At 46.6% G+C, this 18,846-nt stretch overlaps 28 non-coding genes across 28 annotated transcripts; 14 read left to right on the plus strand and 14 right to left on the minus strand.

The window, feature by feature from the left end:
• Positions 1-556: 556 nt before the first annotated feature.
• trnaq-cug (transfer RNA glutamine (anticodon CUG)) lies at positions 557-628 on the minus strand. Its single transcript has one exon. It is a non-coding gene; the product is annotated as a tRNA-Gln (tRNA).
• Positions 629-774: 146 nt separating this feature from the next.
• trnag-ucc (transfer RNA glycine (anticodon UCC)) lies at positions 775-846 on the plus strand. The gene has a single exon. It is a non-coding gene; the product is annotated as a tRNA-Gly (tRNA).
• A 1,064-nt stretch (positions 847-1,910) lies between these two features.
• On the minus strand, positions 1,911-1,982 carry trnaq-cug (transfer RNA glutamine (anticodon CUG)). Its single transcript has one exon. It is a non-coding gene; the product is annotated as a tRNA-Gln (tRNA).
• A 146-nt stretch (positions 1,983-2,128) lies between these two features.
• trnag-ucc (transfer RNA glycine (anticodon UCC)) lies at positions 2,129-2,200 on the plus strand. Its single transcript has one exon. It is a non-coding gene; the product is annotated as a tRNA-Gly (tRNA).
• A 1,064-nt stretch (positions 2,201-3,264) lies between these two features.
• On the minus strand, positions 3,265-3,336 carry trnaq-cug (transfer RNA glutamine (anticodon CUG)). Its single transcript has one exon. It is a non-coding gene; the product is annotated as a tRNA-Gln (tRNA).
• Positions 3,337-3,482: 146 nt separating this feature from the next.
• trnag-ucc (transfer RNA glycine (anticodon UCC)) lies at positions 3,483-3,554 on the plus strand. The gene has a single exon. It is a non-coding gene; the product is annotated as a tRNA-Gly (tRNA).
• Positions 3,555-4,618: 1,064 nt separating this feature from the next.
• On the minus strand, positions 4,619-4,690 carry trnaq-cug (transfer RNA glutamine (anticodon CUG)). The gene has a single exon. It is a non-coding gene; the product is annotated as a tRNA-Gln (tRNA).
• A 146-nt stretch (positions 4,691-4,836) lies between these two features.
• On the plus strand, positions 4,837-4,908 carry trnag-ucc (transfer RNA glycine (anticodon UCC)). The gene has a single exon. It is a non-coding gene; the product is annotated as a tRNA-Gly (tRNA).
• A 1,064-nt stretch (positions 4,909-5,972) lies between these two features.
• Positions 5,973-6,044, minus strand: trnaq-cug (transfer RNA glutamine (anticodon CUG)). Its single transcript has one exon. It is a non-coding gene; the product is annotated as a tRNA-Gln (tRNA).
• A 146-nt stretch (positions 6,045-6,190) lies between these two features.
• On the plus strand, positions 6,191-6,262 carry trnag-ucc (transfer RNA glycine (anticodon UCC)). The gene has a single exon. It is a non-coding gene; the product is annotated as a tRNA-Gly (tRNA).
• A 1,063-nt stretch (positions 6,263-7,325) lies between these two features.
• On the minus strand, positions 7,326-7,397 carry trnaq-cug (transfer RNA glutamine (anticodon CUG)). The gene has a single exon. It is a non-coding gene; the product is annotated as a tRNA-Gln (tRNA).
• A 146-nt stretch (positions 7,398-7,543) lies between these two features.
• Positions 7,544-7,615, plus strand: trnag-ucc (transfer RNA glycine (anticodon UCC)). The gene has a single exon. It is a non-coding gene; the product is annotated as a tRNA-Gly (tRNA).
• A 1,064-nt stretch (positions 7,616-8,679) lies between these two features.
• On the minus strand, positions 8,680-8,751 carry trnaq-cug (transfer RNA glutamine (anticodon CUG)). Its single transcript has one exon. It is a non-coding gene; the product is annotated as a tRNA-Gln (tRNA).
• A 146-nt stretch (positions 8,752-8,897) lies between these two features.
• Positions 8,898-8,969, plus strand: trnag-ucc (transfer RNA glycine (anticodon UCC)). Its single transcript has one exon. It is a non-coding gene; the product is annotated as a tRNA-Gly (tRNA).
• Positions 8,970-10,035: 1,066 nt separating this feature from the next.
• trnaq-cug (transfer RNA glutamine (anticodon CUG)) lies at positions 10,036-10,107 on the minus strand. Its single transcript has one exon. It is a non-coding gene; the product is annotated as a tRNA-Gln (tRNA).
• A 145-nt stretch (positions 10,108-10,252) lies between these two features.
• On the plus strand, positions 10,253-10,324 carry trnag-ucc (transfer RNA glycine (anticodon UCC)). The gene has a single exon. It is a non-coding gene; the product is annotated as a tRNA-Gly (tRNA).
• A 1,067-nt stretch (positions 10,325-11,391) lies between these two features.
• trnaq-cug (transfer RNA glutamine (anticodon CUG)) lies at positions 11,392-11,463 on the minus strand. The gene has a single exon. It is a non-coding gene; the product is annotated as a tRNA-Gln (tRNA).
• A 146-nt stretch (positions 11,464-11,609) lies between these two features.
• trnag-ucc (transfer RNA glycine (anticodon UCC)) lies at positions 11,610-11,681 on the plus strand. The gene has a single exon. It is a non-coding gene; the product is annotated as a tRNA-Gly (tRNA).
• A 1,066-nt stretch (positions 11,682-12,747) lies between these two features.
• On the minus strand, positions 12,748-12,820 carry trnaq-cug (transfer RNA glutamine (anticodon CUG)). Its single transcript has one exon. It is a non-coding gene; the product is annotated as a tRNA-Gln (tRNA).
• A 145-nt stretch (positions 12,821-12,965) lies between these two features.
• On the plus strand, positions 12,966-13,037 carry trnag-ucc (transfer RNA glycine (anticodon UCC)). The gene has a single exon. It is a non-coding gene; the product is annotated as a tRNA-Gly (tRNA).
• A 1,065-nt stretch (positions 13,038-14,102) lies between these two features.
• trnaq-cug (transfer RNA glutamine (anticodon CUG)) lies at positions 14,103-14,174 on the minus strand. The gene has a single exon. It is a non-coding gene; the product is annotated as a tRNA-Gln (tRNA).
• Positions 14,175-14,320: 146 nt separating this feature from the next.
• On the plus strand, positions 14,321-14,392 carry trnag-ucc (transfer RNA glycine (anticodon UCC)). Its single transcript has one exon. It is a non-coding gene; the product is annotated as a tRNA-Gly (tRNA).
• A 1,066-nt stretch (positions 14,393-15,458) lies between these two features.
• trnaq-cug (transfer RNA glutamine (anticodon CUG)) lies at positions 15,459-15,530 on the minus strand. The gene has a single exon. It is a non-coding gene; the product is annotated as a tRNA-Gln (tRNA).
• Positions 15,531-15,676: 146 nt separating this feature from the next.
• On the plus strand, positions 15,677-15,748 carry trnag-ucc (transfer RNA glycine (anticodon UCC)). Its single transcript has one exon. It is a non-coding gene; the product is annotated as a tRNA-Gly (tRNA).
• Positions 15,749-16,812: 1,064 nt separating this feature from the next.
• On the minus strand, positions 16,813-16,884 carry trnaq-cug (transfer RNA glutamine (anticodon CUG)). The gene has a single exon. It is a non-coding gene; the product is annotated as a tRNA-Gln (tRNA).
• A 146-nt stretch (positions 16,885-17,030) lies between these two features.
• trnag-ucc (transfer RNA glycine (anticodon UCC)) lies at positions 17,031-17,102 on the plus strand. Its single transcript has one exon. It is a non-coding gene; the product is annotated as a tRNA-Gly (tRNA).
• A 1,066-nt stretch (positions 17,103-18,168) lies between these two features.
• Positions 18,169-18,240, minus strand: trnaq-cug (transfer RNA glutamine (anticodon CUG)). Its single transcript has one exon. It is a non-coding gene; the product is annotated as a tRNA-Gln (tRNA).
• A 146-nt stretch (positions 18,241-18,386) lies between these two features.
• Positions 18,387-18,458, plus strand: trnag-ucc (transfer RNA glycine (anticodon UCC)). Its single transcript has one exon. It is a non-coding gene; the product is annotated as a tRNA-Gly (tRNA).
• Positions 18,459-18,846: the final 388 nt, after the last annotated feature.

Raw genomic sequence — 18,846 nt, forward strand, 5'->3', positions numbered from 1 at the left:
AAAGGAGCAAATGGGAGAGGTTCTTTTCCATGGAAAGGAGGAGGACAGTGGACCTAAACGCTCGTCAGCTGGATTGGCAGGAAAGGTTCCCCTGCAAATGTCATCATAGCAAGAAGGTGGGGTTCTACAATGCATGTGGTAGCAAATAATGAGCTGGCAGTCCATCACCTTGACCTCTCGGCATTCTTGTCTTTGGACTGTGCTCACATTCTGCCCACCCATCAACTAAAAAGGTGTCCGTCAATGCCAACGACAGCACCTCACCTTAAGCCAGATTTCCTTATCGCTCGAGTGCAGTGGTTGAAGGTGGTGTAATCGGCCATGCACTATTCACATGAATTTGAGAGTGTCCATGGAAGAGATGGCTGCCGTTTTGGTGGCCAGGAAGATGCAACATGAAGAAGCAACGCCGAGTTGACGGAAAATGCTGTGCGTTGTACAGGGAAGCGGAACTTCTCTCGGGGCCTTTCTTTGCCCCTCTTAATGTGTTTTTTTAATCCATTTTAACGTCTGTAACCAGTGATTGCTTCAGCAGGTTAAACAGCAGACTCGAACGAGGTTCCACCGAGACTTGAACTCGGATCACTGGATTCAGAGTCCAGAGTGCTGACCATTACACCATGTAACCCAAGGGTGCCCTACGGCTAGCGTTTTATGCCTGCTTTTATGGCGGGTTTTCACACCTTCAGCAATGAACAGGTGAAAATTGAGCCTATTTTTGACCCAATTATCTTGTGACATGAAGCTTATGTCGTCCTTGAAGGGGCATGTGGTGCATTGGTGGTATAGTGGTGAGCATAGCTGCCTTCCAAGCAGTTGACCCGGGTTCGATTCCCGGCCAATGCATTAGTATAGCATAGTGACACAGCGTGGGAAACCTTGACCTCCTTTTCAATCAGATCGGGCGAAATTTGGGACTGACTCTCAGCAAGTACTTTCTTTCTACAATTAAAGTCTCAGCGTAGGCAATTTGCACTCTTCAATGGCATTTTTCTGGATCTCATGGCTTTTACAACCCAGGAGATTGAGCTTGGCTTGGTTGCCTGCGCTGACAGATGTAATTGAGCGGGGTCATGTGAGTTCTGCATGTCAACCTCATCCCTTTCACGTCTACCTTGCGAGTTAATAATTGTCTCTATACCACATGTCCTGTCCATGACAACATCGGGAACTCCATGCGGTGTTGACCATTCTCCCATTCCGTCCTTTTGAAAAGTGTGGGGGTATTATTTTTGCTTTTGTGTCAGGAAGATTAAAGGCTTGAAAATAGGAGACATCCCAAGTCTTCTATGAAAGAAGGTACCACTTATTTTTTGTTACTGAGAAAAGAGCCTATTGAGAATAACGATGTCAAAAAGGAGCAAATGGGAGAGGTTCTTTTCCATGGAAAGGAGGAGGACAGTGGACCTAAACGCTCGTCAGCTGGATTGGCAGGAAAGGTTCCCCTGCGAATGTCAACATAGCAAGAAGGTGGGGTTCTACAATGCATGTGGTAGCAAATAATGAGCTGGCAGTCCATCACCTTGACCTCTCGGCATTCTTGTCTTTGGACTGTGCTCACATTCTTCCCACCCATCAACTAAAAAGGTGTCCGTCAATGCCAACGACAGAACCTCACCTTAAGCCAGATTTCCTTATCGCTCGAGTGCAGTGGTTGAAGGTGGTGTAATCGGCCATGCACTATTCACATGAATTTGAGACTGTCCATGGAAGAGATGGCTGCCGTTTTGGTGGCCAGGAAGATCCAACATGAAGACGCAACGCTGAGTTGACGGAAAATGCTGTGCGTTGTAAAGTGAAGCGGAACTTCTCTCGGGGCCTTTTTTTGCCCCTCTTGATGTGTGTTTTTAATCTATTTTAACGTCTGTAACCAGTGATTGCTTCAGCAGGTTAAAGAGCAGACTCGAACGAGGTTCCACCGAGACTTGAACTCGGATCACTGGATTCAGAATCCAGAGTGCTGACCATTACACCATGGAACCCAAGGGTGCCCTGCGGCTAGCGTTTGATGCCTGCTTTTATGGCGGGTTTTCACACCTTCAGCAATGAACAGGTGAAAATTGAGCCTATTTTTGACCCAATTATCTGTTGACATCAACCTTATGTCGTCCAGGAAGGGGCATGTGGTGCATTGGTGGTATAGTGGTGAGCATAGCTGCCTTCCAAGCAGTTGACCTGGCTTCGATTCCCGGCCAATGCATTAGTATAGCATAGTGACACAGTGTGGGAAACCTGGGCCTCCTTTTCAATCAGATCGGGCGAAATTTGGGAGTGACTCTCAGGAAGTACTTTCTTTCTATAATTAAAGTCTCAGCGTAGGCAATTTGCACTCTTCTATGGCATTTTTCTGGATCTCATGGCTTTTACAACCCAGGAGATTGAGCTTGGCTTGGGTGCTTGCGCTGACAGATGTAATTGAGCGGGGTCATGTGAGTTCTGCCCGTCAACATCATCCCTTTCACGTCTACCTTGCTAGTTAATGATTATCTCAATACCACATGTCCTGTCCATGTCAAAATCGGCACCTCCATGCGGTGTTGACCATTCTCCCATTCCGTCCTTTTGAAAAGTGTGGGGGTATTATTTTAACTTTTGTGTCAGAAAGATTAAAGGCTTGAAAATAGGAGACAGCCCAAGTCTTCTATGAAAGAAGGGACCACTTATTTTTTGTTACGGAGAAAAGAGCCTATTGAGAATAACGATGTTAGAAAGGAGCAAATGGGAGAGGTTCTTTTCCATGGAAAGGAGGAGGACAGTGGACCTAAACGCTCGTCAGCTGGATTGGCAGGAAAGGTTCCCCTGCGAATGTCATCATAGCAAGAAGGTGGGGTTCTACAATGCATGTGGTAGCAAATAATGAGCTGGCAGTCCATCACCTTGACCTCTCGGCATTCTTGTCTTTGGACTGTGCTCACATTCTTCCCACCCATCAACTAAAAAGGTGTCCGTCAATGCCAACGACAGCACCTCACCTTAAGCCAGATTTCCTTATCGCTCGAGTGCAGTGGTTGAAGGTGGTGTAATCGGCCATGCACTATTCACATGAATTTGAGACTGTCCTTGGAAAAGATGGCTGCCGTTTTGGTGGTCAGGAAGATGCGGCAGGAAGAAGTAACGCTGAGTTGACAGAAAATGCCATGTGTTGTACAGGGAAGCGGAACTTCTCGCGGGGCAATTTTTGCCCCTCTTTATGTGTGCTTTTCATCCATTTCAACATCTGTAACCAGTGATTTCTTCAGCAGGTTAAACAGCAGACTCCAAACGAGGTCCCACCGAGACTTGAACTCGGATCACTGGATTCAGAGTCCAGAGTGCTGACCATTACACCATGGAACCCAAGGGTGCCCTGCGGCTAGCGTTTGATGCCTGCTTTTCTGGCGGGTTTTCACACCTTCAGCAATGAACAGGTGAAAATTGAGCCTATTTTTGACCCAATTATCTTGTAACATGAAGGTTATGACATCCTTGAAGGGGCATGTGGTGCATTGGTGGTATAGTGGTCAGCATAGCTTCCTTCCAAGCAGTTGACCCGGGTTCGATTCCTGGCCAATGCATTAGTCTTGCATAGTGACACAGTGAGGGAAACCTTGGCCTCCTTTTCAATCAGATCGGGCGAAATTTGGGAGTGACTCTCAGCAAGTACTTTCTTTCTACAATTAAAGTCTCAGCGTAGGCAATTTGCACTCTTCTATGTCATTTTTCTGGATCTCATGGCTTTTACAACCCAGGAGATTGAGCTTGGCTTGGGTGCTTGCGCTGACAGATGTAATTGAGCGGGGTCATGTGAGTTCTGCCCGTCAACATCATCCCTTTCACGTCTACCTTGCTAGTTAATGATTATCTCAATACCACATGTCCTGTCCATGTCAAAATCGGCACCTCCATGCGGTGTTGACCATTCTCCCATTCCGTCCTTTTGAAAAGTGTGGGGGTATTATTTTAACTTTTGTGTCAGAAAGATTAAAGGCTTGAAAATAGGAGACAGCCCAAGTCTTCTATGAAAGAAGGGACCACTTATTTTTTGTTACGGAGAAAAGAGCCTATTGAGAATAACGATGTTAAAAAGGAGCAAATGGGAGAGGTTCTTTTCCATGGAAAGGAGGAGGACAGTGGACCTAAACGCTCGTCAGCTGGATTGGCAGGAAAGGTTCCCCTGCGAATGTCATCATAGCAAGAAGGTGGGGTTCTACAATGCATGTGGTAGCAAATAATGAGCTGGCAGTCCATCACCTTGACCTCTCGGCATTCTTGTCTTTGGACTGTGCTCACATTCTTCCCACCCATCAACTAAAAAGGTGTCCGTCAATGCCAACGACAGCACCTCACCTTAAGCCAGATTTCCTTATCGCTCGAGTGCAGTGGTTGAAGGTGGTGTAATCGGCCATGCACTATTCACATGAATTTGAGACTGTCCTTGGAAAAGATGGCTGCCGTTTTGGTGGTCAGGAAGATGCGGCAGGAAGAAGCAACGCTGAGTTGACAGAAAATGCCATGTGTTGTACAGGGAAGCGGAACTTCTCGCGGGGCAAATTTTGCCCCTCTTTATGTGTGCTTTTCATCCATTTCAACATCTGTAACCAGTGATTTCTTCAGCAGGTTAAACAGCAGACTCCAAACGAGGTCCCACCGAGACTTGAACTCGGATCACTGGATTCAGAGTCCAGAGTGCTGACCATTACACCATGGAACCCAAGGGTGCCCTGCGGCTAGCGTTTGATGCCTGCTTTTCTGGCGGGTTTTCACACCTTCAGCAATGAACAGGTGAAAATTGAGCCTATTTTTGACCCAATTATCTTGTGACATGAAGCTTATGTCATCCTTGAAGGGGCATGTGGTGCATTGGTGGTATAGTGGTGAGAATAGCTGCCTTCCAAGCAGTTGACCCGGGTTCCATTCCTGGCCAATGCATTAGTCTTGCATAGTGACACAGTGAGGGAAACCTTGGCCTCCTTTTCAATCAGATCGGGCAAAATTTGGGACTGACTCTCAGGAAGTACTTTCTTTCTACAATTAAAGTCTCAGCGTAGGCAATTTGCACTCTTCTATGGCATTTTTCTGGATCTCATGGCTTTTACAACCCAGGAGATTGAGCTTGGCTTGGGTGCTTGCGCTGACAGAAGTAATTGAGCGGGGTCATGTGAGTTCTGCCCGTCAACATCATCCCTTTCACGTCTACCTTGCAAGTTAATAATTATCTCAATACCACATGTCCTGTCCATGTCAAAATCGGCACCTCCATGCGGTGTTGACCATTCTCCCATTCCGTCCTTTTGAAAAGTGTGGGGGTATTATTTTAACTTTTGTGTCAGAAAGATTAAAGGCTTGAAAGTAGGAGACAGCCCAAGTCTTCTATGAAAGAAGGTACCACTTATTTTTTGTTACGTAGAAAAGAGCCTATTGAGAAGAACGATGTTAAAAAGGAGCAAATGGGAGAGGTTCTTTTCCATGGAAAGGAGGAGGACAGTGGACCTAAACGCTCGTCAGCTGGATTGGCAGGAAAGGTTCCCCTGCGAATGTCATCATAGCAAGAAGGTGGGGTTCTACAATGCATGTGGTAGCAAATAATGAGCTGGCAGTCCATCACCTTGACCTCTCGGCATTCTTGTCTTTGGACTGTGCTCACATTCTGCCCACCCATCAACTAAAAAGGTGTCCGTCAATGCCAACGACAGCACCTCACCTGAAGCCAGATTTCCTTATCGCTCGAGTGCAGTGGTTGAAGGTGTTGTAATCGGCCATGCACTATTCACATGAATTTGAGACTGTCCATGGAAGAGATGGCTGCCGTTTTGGTGGCCAGGAAGATGCAACATGAAGAAGCAACGCTGAGTTGACGGAAAATGCTGTGCGTTGTACAGGGAAGCGGAACTTCTCGCGGGGCAAATTTTGCCCCTCTTTATGTGTGCTTTTCATCCATTTCAACATCTGTAACCAGTGATTTCTTCAGGAGGTTAAACAGCAGACTCCAAACGAGGTCCCACCGAGACTTGAACTCGGATCACTGGATTCAGAGTCCAGAGTGCTGACCATTACACCATGGAACCCAAGGGTGCCCTGCGGCTAGCGTTTGATGCCTGCTTTTCTGGCGGGTTTTCACACCTTCAGCAATGAACAGGTGAAAATTGAGCCTATTTTTGACCCAATTATCTTGTGACATGAAGCTTATGTCATCCTTGAAGGGGCATGTGGTGCATTGGTGGTATAGTGGTGAGAATAGCTGCCTTCCAAGCAGTTGACCCGGGTTCCATTCCTGGCCAATGCATTAGTCTTGCATAGTGACACAGTGAGGGAAACCTTGGCCTCCTTTTCAATCAGATCGGGCAAAATTTGGGACTGACTCTCAGGAAGTACTTTCTTTCTACAATTAAAGTCTCAGCGTAGGCAATTTGCACTCTTCTATGGCATTTTTCTGGATCTCATGGCTTTTACAACCCAGGAGATTGAGCTTGGCTTGGGTGCTTGCGCTGACAGAAGTAATTGAGCGGGGTCATGTGAGTTCTTCCCGTCAACATCATCCCTTTCACGTCTACCTTGCAAGTTAATAATTATCTCAATACCACATGTCCTGTCCATGTCAAAATCGGCACCTCCATGCGGTGTTGACCATTCTCCCATTCCGTCCTTTTGAAAAGTGTGGGGGTATTATTTTAACTTTTGTGTCAGAAAGATTAAAGGCTTGAAAATAGGAGACAGCCCAAGTCTTCTATGAAAGAAGGTACCACTTATTTTTTGTTACGGAGAAAAGAGCCTATTGAGAAGAACGATGTTAAAAAGGAGCAAATGGGAGAGGTTTTTTTCCATGGAAAGGAGGAGGACAGTGGACCTAAACGCTCGTCAGCTGGATTGGCAGGAAAGGTTCCCCTGCGAATGTCATCATAGCAAGAAGGTGGGGTTCTACAATGCATGTGGTAGCAAATAATGAGCTGGCAGTCCATCACCTTGACCTCTCGGCATTCTTGTCTTTGGACTGTGCTCACATTCTGCCCACCCATCAACTAAAAAGGTGTCCGTCAATGCCAACGACAGCACCTCACCTGAAGCCAGATTTCCTTATCGCTCGAGTGCAGTGGTTGAAGGTGTTGTAATCGGCCATGCACTATTCACATGAATTTGAGACTGTCCATGGAAGAGATGGCTGCCGTTTTGGTGGCCAGGAAGATGCAACATGAAGAAGCAACGCTGAGTTGACAGAAAATGCTGTGTGCTGTACAGGGAAGCAGAACTTCTCGCGGGGCCATTTTTACCCCTCTTTGTGTGTGCTTTTCATCCATTTCAACATCTGTAACCAGTGATTGCTTCAGCAGGTTGAACAGCAGACTCGAACGAGGTCCCACCGAGACTTGAACTCGGATCACTGGATTCAGAGTCCAGAGTGCTGACCATTACACCATGGAACCCAAGGGTGCCCTGCGGCTAGCGTTTGATGCCTGCTTTTCTGGCGGGTTTTCACACCTTCAGCAATGAACAGGTGAAAATTGAGCCTATTTTTGACCCAATTATCTTGTGACATGAAGCTTATGTCGTCCTTGAAGGGGCATGCGGTGCATTGGTGGTATAGTGGTGAGCATAGCTGCCTTCCAAGCAGTTGACCCGGGTTCGATTCCCGGCCAATGCAGTAGTATAGCATAGTGACACAGTGTGGGAAACCTTGGCCTCCTTTTCAATCAGATCGGGCGAAATTTGGGACTGACTCTCAGGAAGTACTTTCTTTCTACAATTAAAGTCTCAGCGTAGGCAATTTGCACTCTTCTATGGCATTTTTCTGGATCTCATGGCTTTTACAACCCAGGAGATTGAGCTTGGCTTGGGTGCTTGCGCTGACAGATGTAATTGAGCGGGGTCATGTGAGTTCTGCCCGTCAACATCATCCCTTTCACGTCTACCTTGCTAGTTAATAATTATCTACATACCACATGTCCTGTCCATGTCAATATCGGGACCTCCATGCAGTGTTGACCATTCTCCCATTCCGTCCTTTTGAAAAGTGTGGGGGTATTATTTTAACTTTTGTGTCAGAAAGATTAAAGGCTTGAAAATAGGAGACAGCCCAAGTCTTCTATGAAAGAAGGTACCACTTATTTTTTGTTACGGAGAAAAGAGCCTATTGAGAAGAACGATGTTAAAAAGGAGCAAATGGGAGAGGTTCTTTTCCATGGAAAGGAGGAGGACAGTGGACCTAAACGCTCGTCAGCTGGATTGGCAGGAAAGGTTCCCCTGCGAATGTCATCATAGCAAGAAGGTGGGGTTCTACAATGCATGTGGTAGCAAATAATGAGCTGGCAGTCCATCACCTTGACCTCTCGGCATTCTTGTCTTTGGACTGTGCTCACATTCTGCCCACCCATCAACTAAAAAGGTGTCCGTCAATGCCAACGACAGCACCTCACCTGAAGCCAGATTTCCTTATCGCTCGAGTGCAGTGGTTGAAGGTGTTGTAATCGGCCATGCACTATTCACATGAATTTGAGACTGTCCATGGAAGAGATGGCTGCCGTTTTGGTGGCCAGGAAGATGCAACATGAAGAAGCAACGCTGAGTTGACGGAAAATGCAGTGCGTTGTACAGGGAAGCGGAACTTCTCTCAGGGCCTTTTGTTGCCCCTCTTTATGTGTGTTTTTAATCAATTTTAACGTCTGTAACCAGTGATTGCTTCAGCAGGTTGAACAGCAGACTCGAACAAGGTTCCACCGAGACTTGAACTTGGATCACTGGATTCAGAGTCCAGAGTGCTGACCATTACACCATGGAACCCAAGGGTGCCCTGCGGCTAGCGTTTGATGCCTGCTTTTCTGGCGGGTTTTCACACCTTCAGCAATGTACAGGTGAAAATTGAGCCTTTTTTTGACCCAATTATCTTGTGACATGAAGCTTATGTCGTCCTTGAAGGGGCATGTGGTGCATTGGTGGTATAGTGGTGAGCATAGCTGCCTTCCAAGCAGTTGACCCGGGTTCGATTCCCGGCCAATGCATTAGTATAGCATAGTGACACAGTGTGGGAAACCTGGGCCTCCTTTTCAATCAGATCGGGCGAAATTTGGGAGTGACTCTCAGGAAGTACTTTCTTTCTACAATTAAAGTCTCAGCGTAGGCAATTTGCACTCTTCTATGGCATTTTTCTGGATCTCATGGCTTTTACAACCCAGGAGATTGAGCTTGGCTTGGGTGCTTGCGCTGACAGATGTAATTGAGCGGGGTCATGTGAGTTCTGCCCGTCAACATCATCCCTTTCACGTCTACCTTGCTAGTTAATAATTATCTCAATACCACATGTCCTGTCCATGTCAAAATCGGCACCTCCATGCGGTGTTGACCATTCTCCCATTCCATCCTTTTGAAAAGTGTGGGGGTATTATATTAACTTTTGTGTCAGAAAGATTAAAGGCTTTAAAATAGGAGACATCCCAAGTCTTCTATGAAAGAAGGTACCGCTGATATCGTGTTACGGAGAAAAGAGCCTATTGAGAACAAAAGATGTTAAAAAGGAGCAAATGGGAGAGGTGCTTTTCCATGGAAATGAGGAGGACAGTGGACCTAAACGCCCGTCAGCTGGATTGGCAGGAAAGGTTCCCCTGCGAATGTCATCATAGCAAGAAGGTGGGGTTCTACAATGCATGTGGTAGCAAATAATGAGCTGGCATTCCATCACCTTGACCGCTCGGCATTCTTGTCTTTGGACTGTGCTCACATTCTGCCCACCCATCAACTAAAAAGGTGTCTGTGAATGCCAACAATAGCACCTCACCTTAAGCCAGATTTCCTTATCGCTCAAGTGCAGTGGTTAAAGGTGGTGTAATCGGCCATGCACTATTCACATGAATTTTAGACTGTCCTTGGAAGAGATGGCCGCCGTTTTGGTGGTCAAAGAAGATGCGGCAGGAAGAAGTAACGCTGAGTTGACAGAAAATGCTGTGTGTTGTACAGGGAAGCAGAACTTCTCGCGGGGCCATTTTTACCCCTCTTTATGTGTGCTTTTCATCCATTTCAACATCTTTAACCAGTGATTGCTTCAGCAGGTTAAACAGCAGACTCCAAACGAGGTCCCACCGAGACTTGAACTCGGATCACTGGATTCAGAGTCCAGAGGGCTGACCATTACACCATGGAACCCAAGGGTGCCCTGTGGCTAGCGTTTGATGCCTGCTTTTCTGGCGGGTTTTCACACCTTCAGAAATGAACAGGTGAAAATTGAGTCTATTTTTGACCCAATTATCTTATGACATGAAGCTTATGTCATCCTTGACAGGCATGTGGTGCATTGGTGGTATAGTGGTGAGCATAGCTGCCTTCCAAGCAGTTGACCCGGGTTCGCTTCCTGGCCAATGCATTAGTATAGCATTGTGACACAGCATGGGAAACCTTGACCTCCTTTTCAATCAGATCGGGCGAAATTTGGGACTGACTCTCAGCAAGTACTTTCTTTCTACAATAAAAGTCTCAGCGTAGGCAGTTTGCACTCTTCTATGGCATTTTTCTGGATCTCATGGCTTTTACAACCTAGGCGATTGAGCTTTGCTTTTTTGCCTGCGCTGACAGATGTAATTGAGCGGGGTCATGTGAGTTCTGCCCGTCAACATCATCCCTTTCACGTCTACCTTGCTAGTTAATAATTATCTCCATACCACATGTCCTGTCCATGTCAAAATCGGGACCTCCATGCGGTGTTGACCATTCTCCCATTCCTTCCTTTTGAAAAGTGTGGGGGTATCATTTTTTTCTTTTGTGTCAGGAAGATTAAAGGCTTGAAAATAGGAGACATCCCAAGTCTTCTATGAAAGAAGGTACTGCTGATTTCGTGTTACGGAGAAAAGAGCCTATTGAGAACAAAAGATGTTAAAAAGGAGCAAATGGGAGAGGTGCTTTTCCATGGAAATGAGGAGGACAGTGGAACTAAACGCTCGTCAGCTGGATTGGCAGGAAAGGTTCCCCTGCGAATGTCATCATAGCAAGAAGGTGGGGTTCTACAATGCATGTGGTAGCAAATAATGAGCTGGCAGTCCATCACCTTGACCTCTCGGCATTCTTGTCTTTGGACTGTGCTCACATTCTGCCCACCCATCAACTAAAAAGGTGTCCGTCAATGCCAACGACAGCACCTCACCTTAAGCCAGATTTCCTTATCGCTCGAGTGCAGTGGTTGAAGGTGGTGTCATCGGCCATGCACTATTCACATGAATTTGAGACTGTCCATGGAAGAGATGGCTGCCGTTTTGGTGGCCAGGAAGATACAACAGGAAGAAGTAACGCTGAGTTGACGGAGAATTGTGTGCGTTGTACAGGGAAGCGGAACTTCTCTCTGGGCCTTGTTTTGCCCCTTTTGATGTGTGTTTTTCATCGATTTTAACGTCTGTACCCAGTGATTGCTTCAGCAGGTTAAACAGCAGACTCCAGACAAGGTCCCACTGAGACTTGAACTCGGATCACTGGATTCAGAGTCCAGAGTGCTGACCATTACACCATGGAACCCAAGGGTGCCCTGCGGCTAGCGTTTGATGCCTGCTTTTCTGGCGGGTTTTCACACCTTCGGCAATGAACAGGTGAAAATTGAGCCTATTTATGACCCAAATATCTTGTGAAATGAAGCTTATGTCGTCCTTGAAGCGGCATGTGGTGCATTGGTGGTATAGTGGTGAGCATAGCTGCCTTCCAAGCAGTTGACCCGGCTTCGATTCCCAGCCAATGCATTAGTATAGCATAGGGACACAGTGTGGGAAACCTTGGCCCCCTTTTCAATCAGATCGGGCGAAATTTGGGAGTGACTCTCAGGAAGTACTTTCTTTCTACAATTAAAGTCTCAGCGTAGGCAATTTGCACTCTTCTATGGCATTTTTCTGGATCTCATGGCTTTTACAACCCAGGAGATTGAGCTTGGCTTGGGTGCTTGCGCTGACAGATGTAATTGAGCGGGGTCATGTGAGTTCTGCCCGTCAACATCATCCCTTTCACGTCTACCTTGCTAGTTAATAATTATCTACATACCACATGTCCTGTCCATGTCAATATCGGGACCTCCATGCAGTGTTGACCATTCTCCCATTCCTTCCTTTTGAAAAGTGTGGGGGTATAATTTTTTTCTTTTGTGTCAGGAAGATTAAAGGCTTGAAAATAGGAGACATCCCAAGTCTTCTATGAAAGAAGGTACCGCTGATTTCGTGTTACGGAGAAAAGAGGCTATTGAGAACAAAAGATGTTCAAAAGGAGCAAATGGGAGAGGTGCTTTTCCATGGAAATGAGGAGGACAGTGGAGCTAAACGCTCGTCAGCTGGATTGGCAGGAAAGGTTCCCCTTCGAATGTCATCATAGCAAGAAGGTGGGGTTCTACAATGCATGTGGTAGCAAATAATGAGCTGGCAGTCCATCACCTTGACCTCTCGGCATTCTTGTCTTTGGACTGTGCTCACATTCTGCCCACCCATCAACTAAAAAGGTGTCCGTCAATGCCAACGACAGCACCTCACCTTAAGCCAGATTTCCTTATCGCTCGAGTGCAGTGGTTGAAGGTGGTGTAATCGGCCATGCACTATTCACATGAATTTGAGAGTGTCCATGGAAGAGATGGCTGCCGTTTTGGTGGCCAGGAAGATGCAACATGAAGAAGCAACGCCGAGTTGACGGAAAATGCTGTGCGTTGTACAGGGAAGCGGAACTTCTCTCGGGGCCTTTTTTTGCCCCTCTTGATGTGTTTTTTTAAACCATTTTAACATCTGTAACGAGTGATTGCTTCAGCAGGTTAAACAGCAGACTCGAACAAGGTTCCACCGAGACTTGAACTCGGATCACTGGATTCAGAGTCCAGAGTGCTGACCATTACACCATGGAATCCAAGGGTGCCCTGCGGCTAGCGTTTGATGCCTGCTTTTCTGGCGGGTTTTCACACCTTCAGCAATGAACAGGTGAAAATTGAGCCTATTTTTGACCCAATTATCTTGTGACATGAAGCTTATGTCGTCCTTGAAGGGGCATGTGGTGCATTGGTGGTATAGTGGTGAGCATAGCTGCCTTCCAAGCAGTTGACCCGGGTTCGATTCCCGGCCAATGCATTAGTACAGCATAGTGACACAGTGTGGGAAACCTTGGCCCCCTTTTCAATCAGATCGGGCAAAATTTGGGACTGACTCTCAGGAAGTACTTTCTTTCTACAATTAAAGTCTCAGCGTAGGCAATTTGCACTCTTCTATGGCATTTTTCTGGATCTCATGGCTTTTACAACCCAGGAGATTGAGCTTGGCTTTTTTGCCTGCGCTGACAGATGTAATTGAGCGGGGTCATGTGAGTTCTGCCCGTCAACATCATCCCTTTCACGTCTACCTTGCTAGTTTATAATTATCTCAATACCACATGTCCTGTCCATGTCAAAATCGGCACCTCCATGCGGTGTTGACCATTCTCCCATTCCGTCCTTTTGAAAAGTGTGGGGGTATTATTTTAACTTTTGTGTCAGAAAGATTAAAGGCTTGAAAATAGGAGACATCCCAAGTCTTCTATGAAAGAAGGTACCGCTGATTTCGTGTTCCGGAGAAAAGAGCCTATTGAGAACAAAAGATGTTAAAAAGGAGCAAATGGGAGAGGTTCTTTTCCATGGAAAGGAGGAGGACAGTGGACCTAAACGCTCGTCAGCTGGATTGGCAGGAAAGGTTCCCCTGCAAATGTCATCATAGCAAGAAGGTGGGGTTCTACAATGCATGTGGTAGCAAATAATGAGCTGGCAGTCCATCACCTTGACCTCTCGGCATTCTTGTCTTTGGACTGTGCTCACATTCTGCCCACCCATCAACTAAAAAGGTGTCCGTCAATGCCAACGACAGAACCTCACCTTAAGCCAGATTTCCTTATCGCTCGAGTGCAGTGGTTGAAGGTGGTGTAATCGGCCATGCACTATTCACATGAATTTGAGAGTGTCCATGGAAGAGATGGCTGCCATTTTGGTGGCCAGGAAGATTCAACATGAAGAAGCAACGCCGAGTTGACGGAAGATGCTGTGCGTTGTACAGGGAAGCGGAACTTCTCTCGGGGCCTTTCTTTGCCCCTCTTAATGTGTTTTTTTAATCCATTTTAACGTCTGTAACCAGTGATTGCTTCAGCAGGTTAAACAGCAGACTCGAACGAGGTTCCACCGAGACTTGAACTCGGATCACTGGATTCAGAGTCCAGAGTGCTGACCATTACACCATGGAACCCAAGGGTGCCCTGTGGCTAGCGTTTGATGCCTGCTTTTATGGCGGGTTTTCACACCTTCAGCAATGAACAGGTGAAAATTGAGCCTATTTTTGACCCAATTATCTTGTGACATGAAGCTTATGTCGTCCTTGAAGGGGCATGTGGTGCATTGGTGGTATAGTGGTGAGCATAGCTGCCTTCCAAGCAGTTGACCCGGGTTCGATTCCCGGCCAATGCATTAGTATAGCATAGTGACACAGTGTGGGAAACCTTGGCCCCCTTTTCAATCAGATCGGGCGAAATTTGGGAGTGACTCTCAGGAAGTACTTTCTTTCTACAATTAAAGTCTCAGCGTAGGCAATTTGCACTCTTCTATGGCATTTTTCTGGATCTCATGGCTTTTACAACCCAGGAGATTGAGCTTGGCTTGGGTGCTTGCGCTGACAGATGTAATTGAGCGGGGTCATGTGAGTTCTGCCCGTCAACATCATCCCTATCACGTCTACCTTGCTAGTTAATAATTATCTACATACCACATGTCCTGTCCATGTCAATATCGGGACCTCCATGCAGTGTTGACCATTCTCCCATTCCTTCCTTTTGAAAAGTGTGGGGGTATAATTTTTTTCTTTTGTGTCAGGAAGATTAAAGGCTTGAAAATAGGAGACATCCCAAGTCTTCTATGAAAGAAGCTACCGCTGATTTCGTGTTACAGAGAAAAGAGGCTATTGAGAACAAAAGATGTTCAAAAGGAGCAAATGGGAGAGGTTCTTTTCCATGGAAAGGAGGAGGACAGTGGACCTAAACGCTCGTCAGCTGGATTGGCAGGAAAGGTTCCCCTGCGAATGTCATCATAGCAAGAAGGTGGGGTTCTACAATGCATGTGGTAGCAAATAATGAGCTGGCAGTCCATCACCTTGACCTCTCGGCATTCTTGTCTTTGGACTGTGCTCACATTCTTCCCACCCATCAACTAAAAAGGTGTCCGTCAATGCCAACGACAGCACCTCACCTTAAGCCAGATTTCCTTATCGCTCGAGTGCAGTGGTTGAAGGTGGTGTAATCGGCCATGCACTATTCACATGAATTTGAGACTGTCCTTGGAAAAGATGGCTGCCGTTTTGGTGGTCAGGAAGATGCGGCAGGAAGAAGTAACGCTGAGTTGACAGAAAATTCCATGTGTTGTACAGGGAAGCGGAACTTCTCGCGGGGCAATTTTTGCCCCTCTTTATGTGTGCTTTTCATCCATTTCAACATCTGTAACCAGTGATTTCTTCAGCAGGTTAAACAGCAGACTCCAAACGAGGTCCCACCGAGACTTGAACTCAGATCATTGGATTCAGAGTCCAGAGTGCTGACCATTACACCATGGAACCCCAGGGTGCCCTGCGGCTAGCGTTTGATGCCTGCTTTTCTGGCGGGTTTTCACACCTTCAGCAATGAACAGGTGAAAATTGAGCCGATTTTTGACCCAATTATCTTGTGACATGAAGCTTATGTCATCCTTGAAGGGGCATGTGGTGCATTGGTGGTATAGTGGTGAGCATAGCTGCCTTCCAAGCAGTTGACCCGGGTTCGATTCCTGGCCAATGCATTAGTCTTGCATAGTGACACAGTGAGGGAAACCTTTGCCTCCTTTTCAATCAGATCGGGCAAAATTTGGGACTGACTCTCAGGAAGTACTTTCTTTCTACAATTAAAGTCTCAGCGTAGGCAATTTGCACTCTTCTATGGCATTTTTCTGGATCTCATGGCTTTTACAACCCAGGAGATTGAGCTTGGCTTGGGTGCTTGCGCTGACAGAAGTAATTGAGCGGGGTCATGTGAGTTCTGCCCGTCAACATCATCCCTTTCACGTCTACCTTGCAAGCTAATAATTATCTCAATACCACATGTCCTGTCCATGTCAAAATCGGCACCTCCATGCGGTGTTGACCATTCTCCCATTCCGTCCTTTTGAAAAGTGTGGGGGTATTATTTTAACTTTTGTGTCAGAAAGATTAAAGGCTTGAAAATAGGAGACAGCCCAAGTCTTCTATGAAAGAAGGGACCACTTATTTTTTGTTACGGAGAAAAGAGCCTATTGAGAATAACGATGTTAAAAAGGAGCAAATGGGAGAGGTTCTTTTCCATGGAAAGGAGGAGGACAGTGGACCTAAACGCTCGTCAGCTGGATTGGCAGGAAAGGTTCCCCTGCGAATGTCATCATAGCAAGAAGGTGGGGTTCTACAATGCATGTGGTAGCAAATAATGAGCTGGCAGTCCATCACCTTGACCTCTCGGCATTCTTGTCTTTGGACTGTGCTCACATTCTTCCCACCCATCAACTAAAAAGGTGTCCGTCAATGCCAACGACAGCACCTCACCTTAAGCCAGATTTCCTTATCGCTCGAGTGCAGTGGTTGAAGGAGGTGTAATCGGCCATGCACTATTCACATGAATTTGAGACTGTCCATGGAAGAGATGGCTGCCGTTTTGGTGGTCAGGAAGATGCGGCAGGAAGAAGTAACGCTGAGTTGACAGAAAATGCTATGTGTAGTACAGGGAAGCGGAACTTCTCGCGGGGCAATTTTTGCCCCTCTTTATGTGTGCTTTTCATCCATTTCAACATCTGTAACCAGTGATTTCTTCAGCAGGTTAAACAGCAGACTCCAAACGAGGTCCCACCGAGACTTGAACTCGGATCACTGGATTCAGAGTCCAGAGTGCTGACCTTTACACCATGGAACCCAAGGGTGCCCTGCGGCTAGCGTTTGATGCCTGCTTTTCTGGCGGGTTTTCACACCTTCAGCAATGAACAGGTGAAAATTGAGCCTATTTTTGACCCAATTATCTTGTGACATGAAGGTTATGTCGTCCTTGAAGGGGCATGTGGTGCATTGGTGGTATAGTGGTGAGCATAGCTGCCTTCCAAGCAGTTGACCCGGGTTTGATTCCCGGCCAATGCATTAGTATAGCATAGTGACACAGTGTGGGAAACCTGGGCCTCCTTTTCAATCAGATCGGGCGAAATTTAGGAGTGACTCTAAGCAAGTACTTTCTTTCTACAATTAAAGTCTCAGCGTAGGCAATTTGCACTCTTCTATGGCATTTTTCTGGATCTCATGGCTTTTACAACCCAGGAGATTGAGCTTGGCTTGGGTGCTTGCGCTGACAGATGTAATTGAGCGGGGTCATGTGAGTTCTGCCCGTCAACATCATCCCTTTCACGTCTACCTTGCTAGTTAATTATTATCTCAATACCACATGTCCTGTCCATATCAAAATCGGCACCTCCATGCGGTGTTGACCATTCTCCCATTCCGTCCTTTTGAAAAGTGTGGGGGTATTATTTTAACTTTTGTGTCAGAAAGATTAAAGGCTTGAAAATAGGAGACAGCCCAAGTCTTCTATGAAAGAAGGTACCGCTGATTTTGTGTTACGGAGAAAAGAGCCTATTGAGAACAAAAGATGTTAAAAAGGAGCAAATGGGAGAGGTGCTTTTCCATGGAAACGAGGAGGACAGTGGAGCTAAACGCTCGTCAGCTGGATTGGCAGGAAAGGTTCCCCTGCGAATGTCATCATAGCAAGAAGGTGGGGTTCTACAATGCATGTGGTAGCAAATAATGAGCTGGCAGTCCATCACCTTGACCTCTCGGCATTCTTGTCTTTGGACTGTGCTCACATTCTGCCCACCCATCAACTAAAAAGGTGTCCGTCAATGCCAACGATAGCACCTCACCTTAAGCCAGATTTCCTTATCGCTCGAGTGCAGTGGTTGAAGGTGGTGTCATCGGCCATACACTATTCACATGAATTTGAGACTGTCCATGGAAGAGATGGCTGCCGTTTTGGTGGCCAGGAAGATGCAACAGGAAGAAGTAACGCTGAGTTGACGGAAAATTGTGTGCGTTGTACAGGGAAGCGGAACTTCTCTCTGGGCCTTTTTTTGCCCCTCTTGATGTGTGCTTTTAATCCATTTTAAGGTCTGTAACCAGTGATTGCTTCAGCAGGTTAAACAGCAGACTCCAAACGAGGTCCCACCGAGACTTGAACTCGGATCACTGGATTCAGAGTCCAGAGTTCTGACCATTACACCATGGAACCCAAGGGTGCCCTGCGGCTAGCGTTTGATGCCCTCTTTTCTGGCAGGTTTTCACACCTTCAGCAATGAACAGGTGAAAATTGAGCCTATTTTTGACCCAATTATCTTGTGACATGAAGCTTATGTCGTCCTTGAAGGGGCATGTGGTGCATTGGTGGTATAGTGGTGAGCATAGCTGCCTTCCAAGCAGTTGACCTGGGTTCGATTCCTGGCCAATGCATTAGTATAGCATAGTGACACAATGAGGGAAACCTGGGCCTCCTTTTCAATCAGATCGGGCAAAATTTGGGACTGACTCTCAGGAAGTACTTTCTTTCTACAATTAAAGTCTCAGCGTAGGCAATTTGCACTCTTCTAAAGCATTTTTCTGGATCTCATGGCTTTTACAACCCAGGAGATTGAGCTTGGCTTGGGTGCTTGCGCTGACAGATGTAATTGAGCGGGGTCATGTGAGTTCTGCCCGTCAACATCATCCCTTTCACGTCTACCTTGCTAGTTAATGATTATCTCAATACCACATGTCCTGTCCATGTCAAAATCGGCACCTCCATGCGGTGTTGACCATTCTCCCATTCCGTCCTTTTGAAAAGTGTGGGGGTATTATTTTA

The sequence above is a fragment of the Aulostomus chinensis genome, chromosome 9 (genome assembly GCF_037954235.1).
Source record: "Aulostomus chinensis isolate RoL2024-O1b breed Wild chromosome 9, RoL_Achi_v1.0, whole genome shotgun sequence".
Lineage (NCBI taxonomy): Eukaryota > Metazoa > Chordata > Actinopteri > Syngnathiformes > Aulostomidae > Aulostomus > Aulostomus chinensis.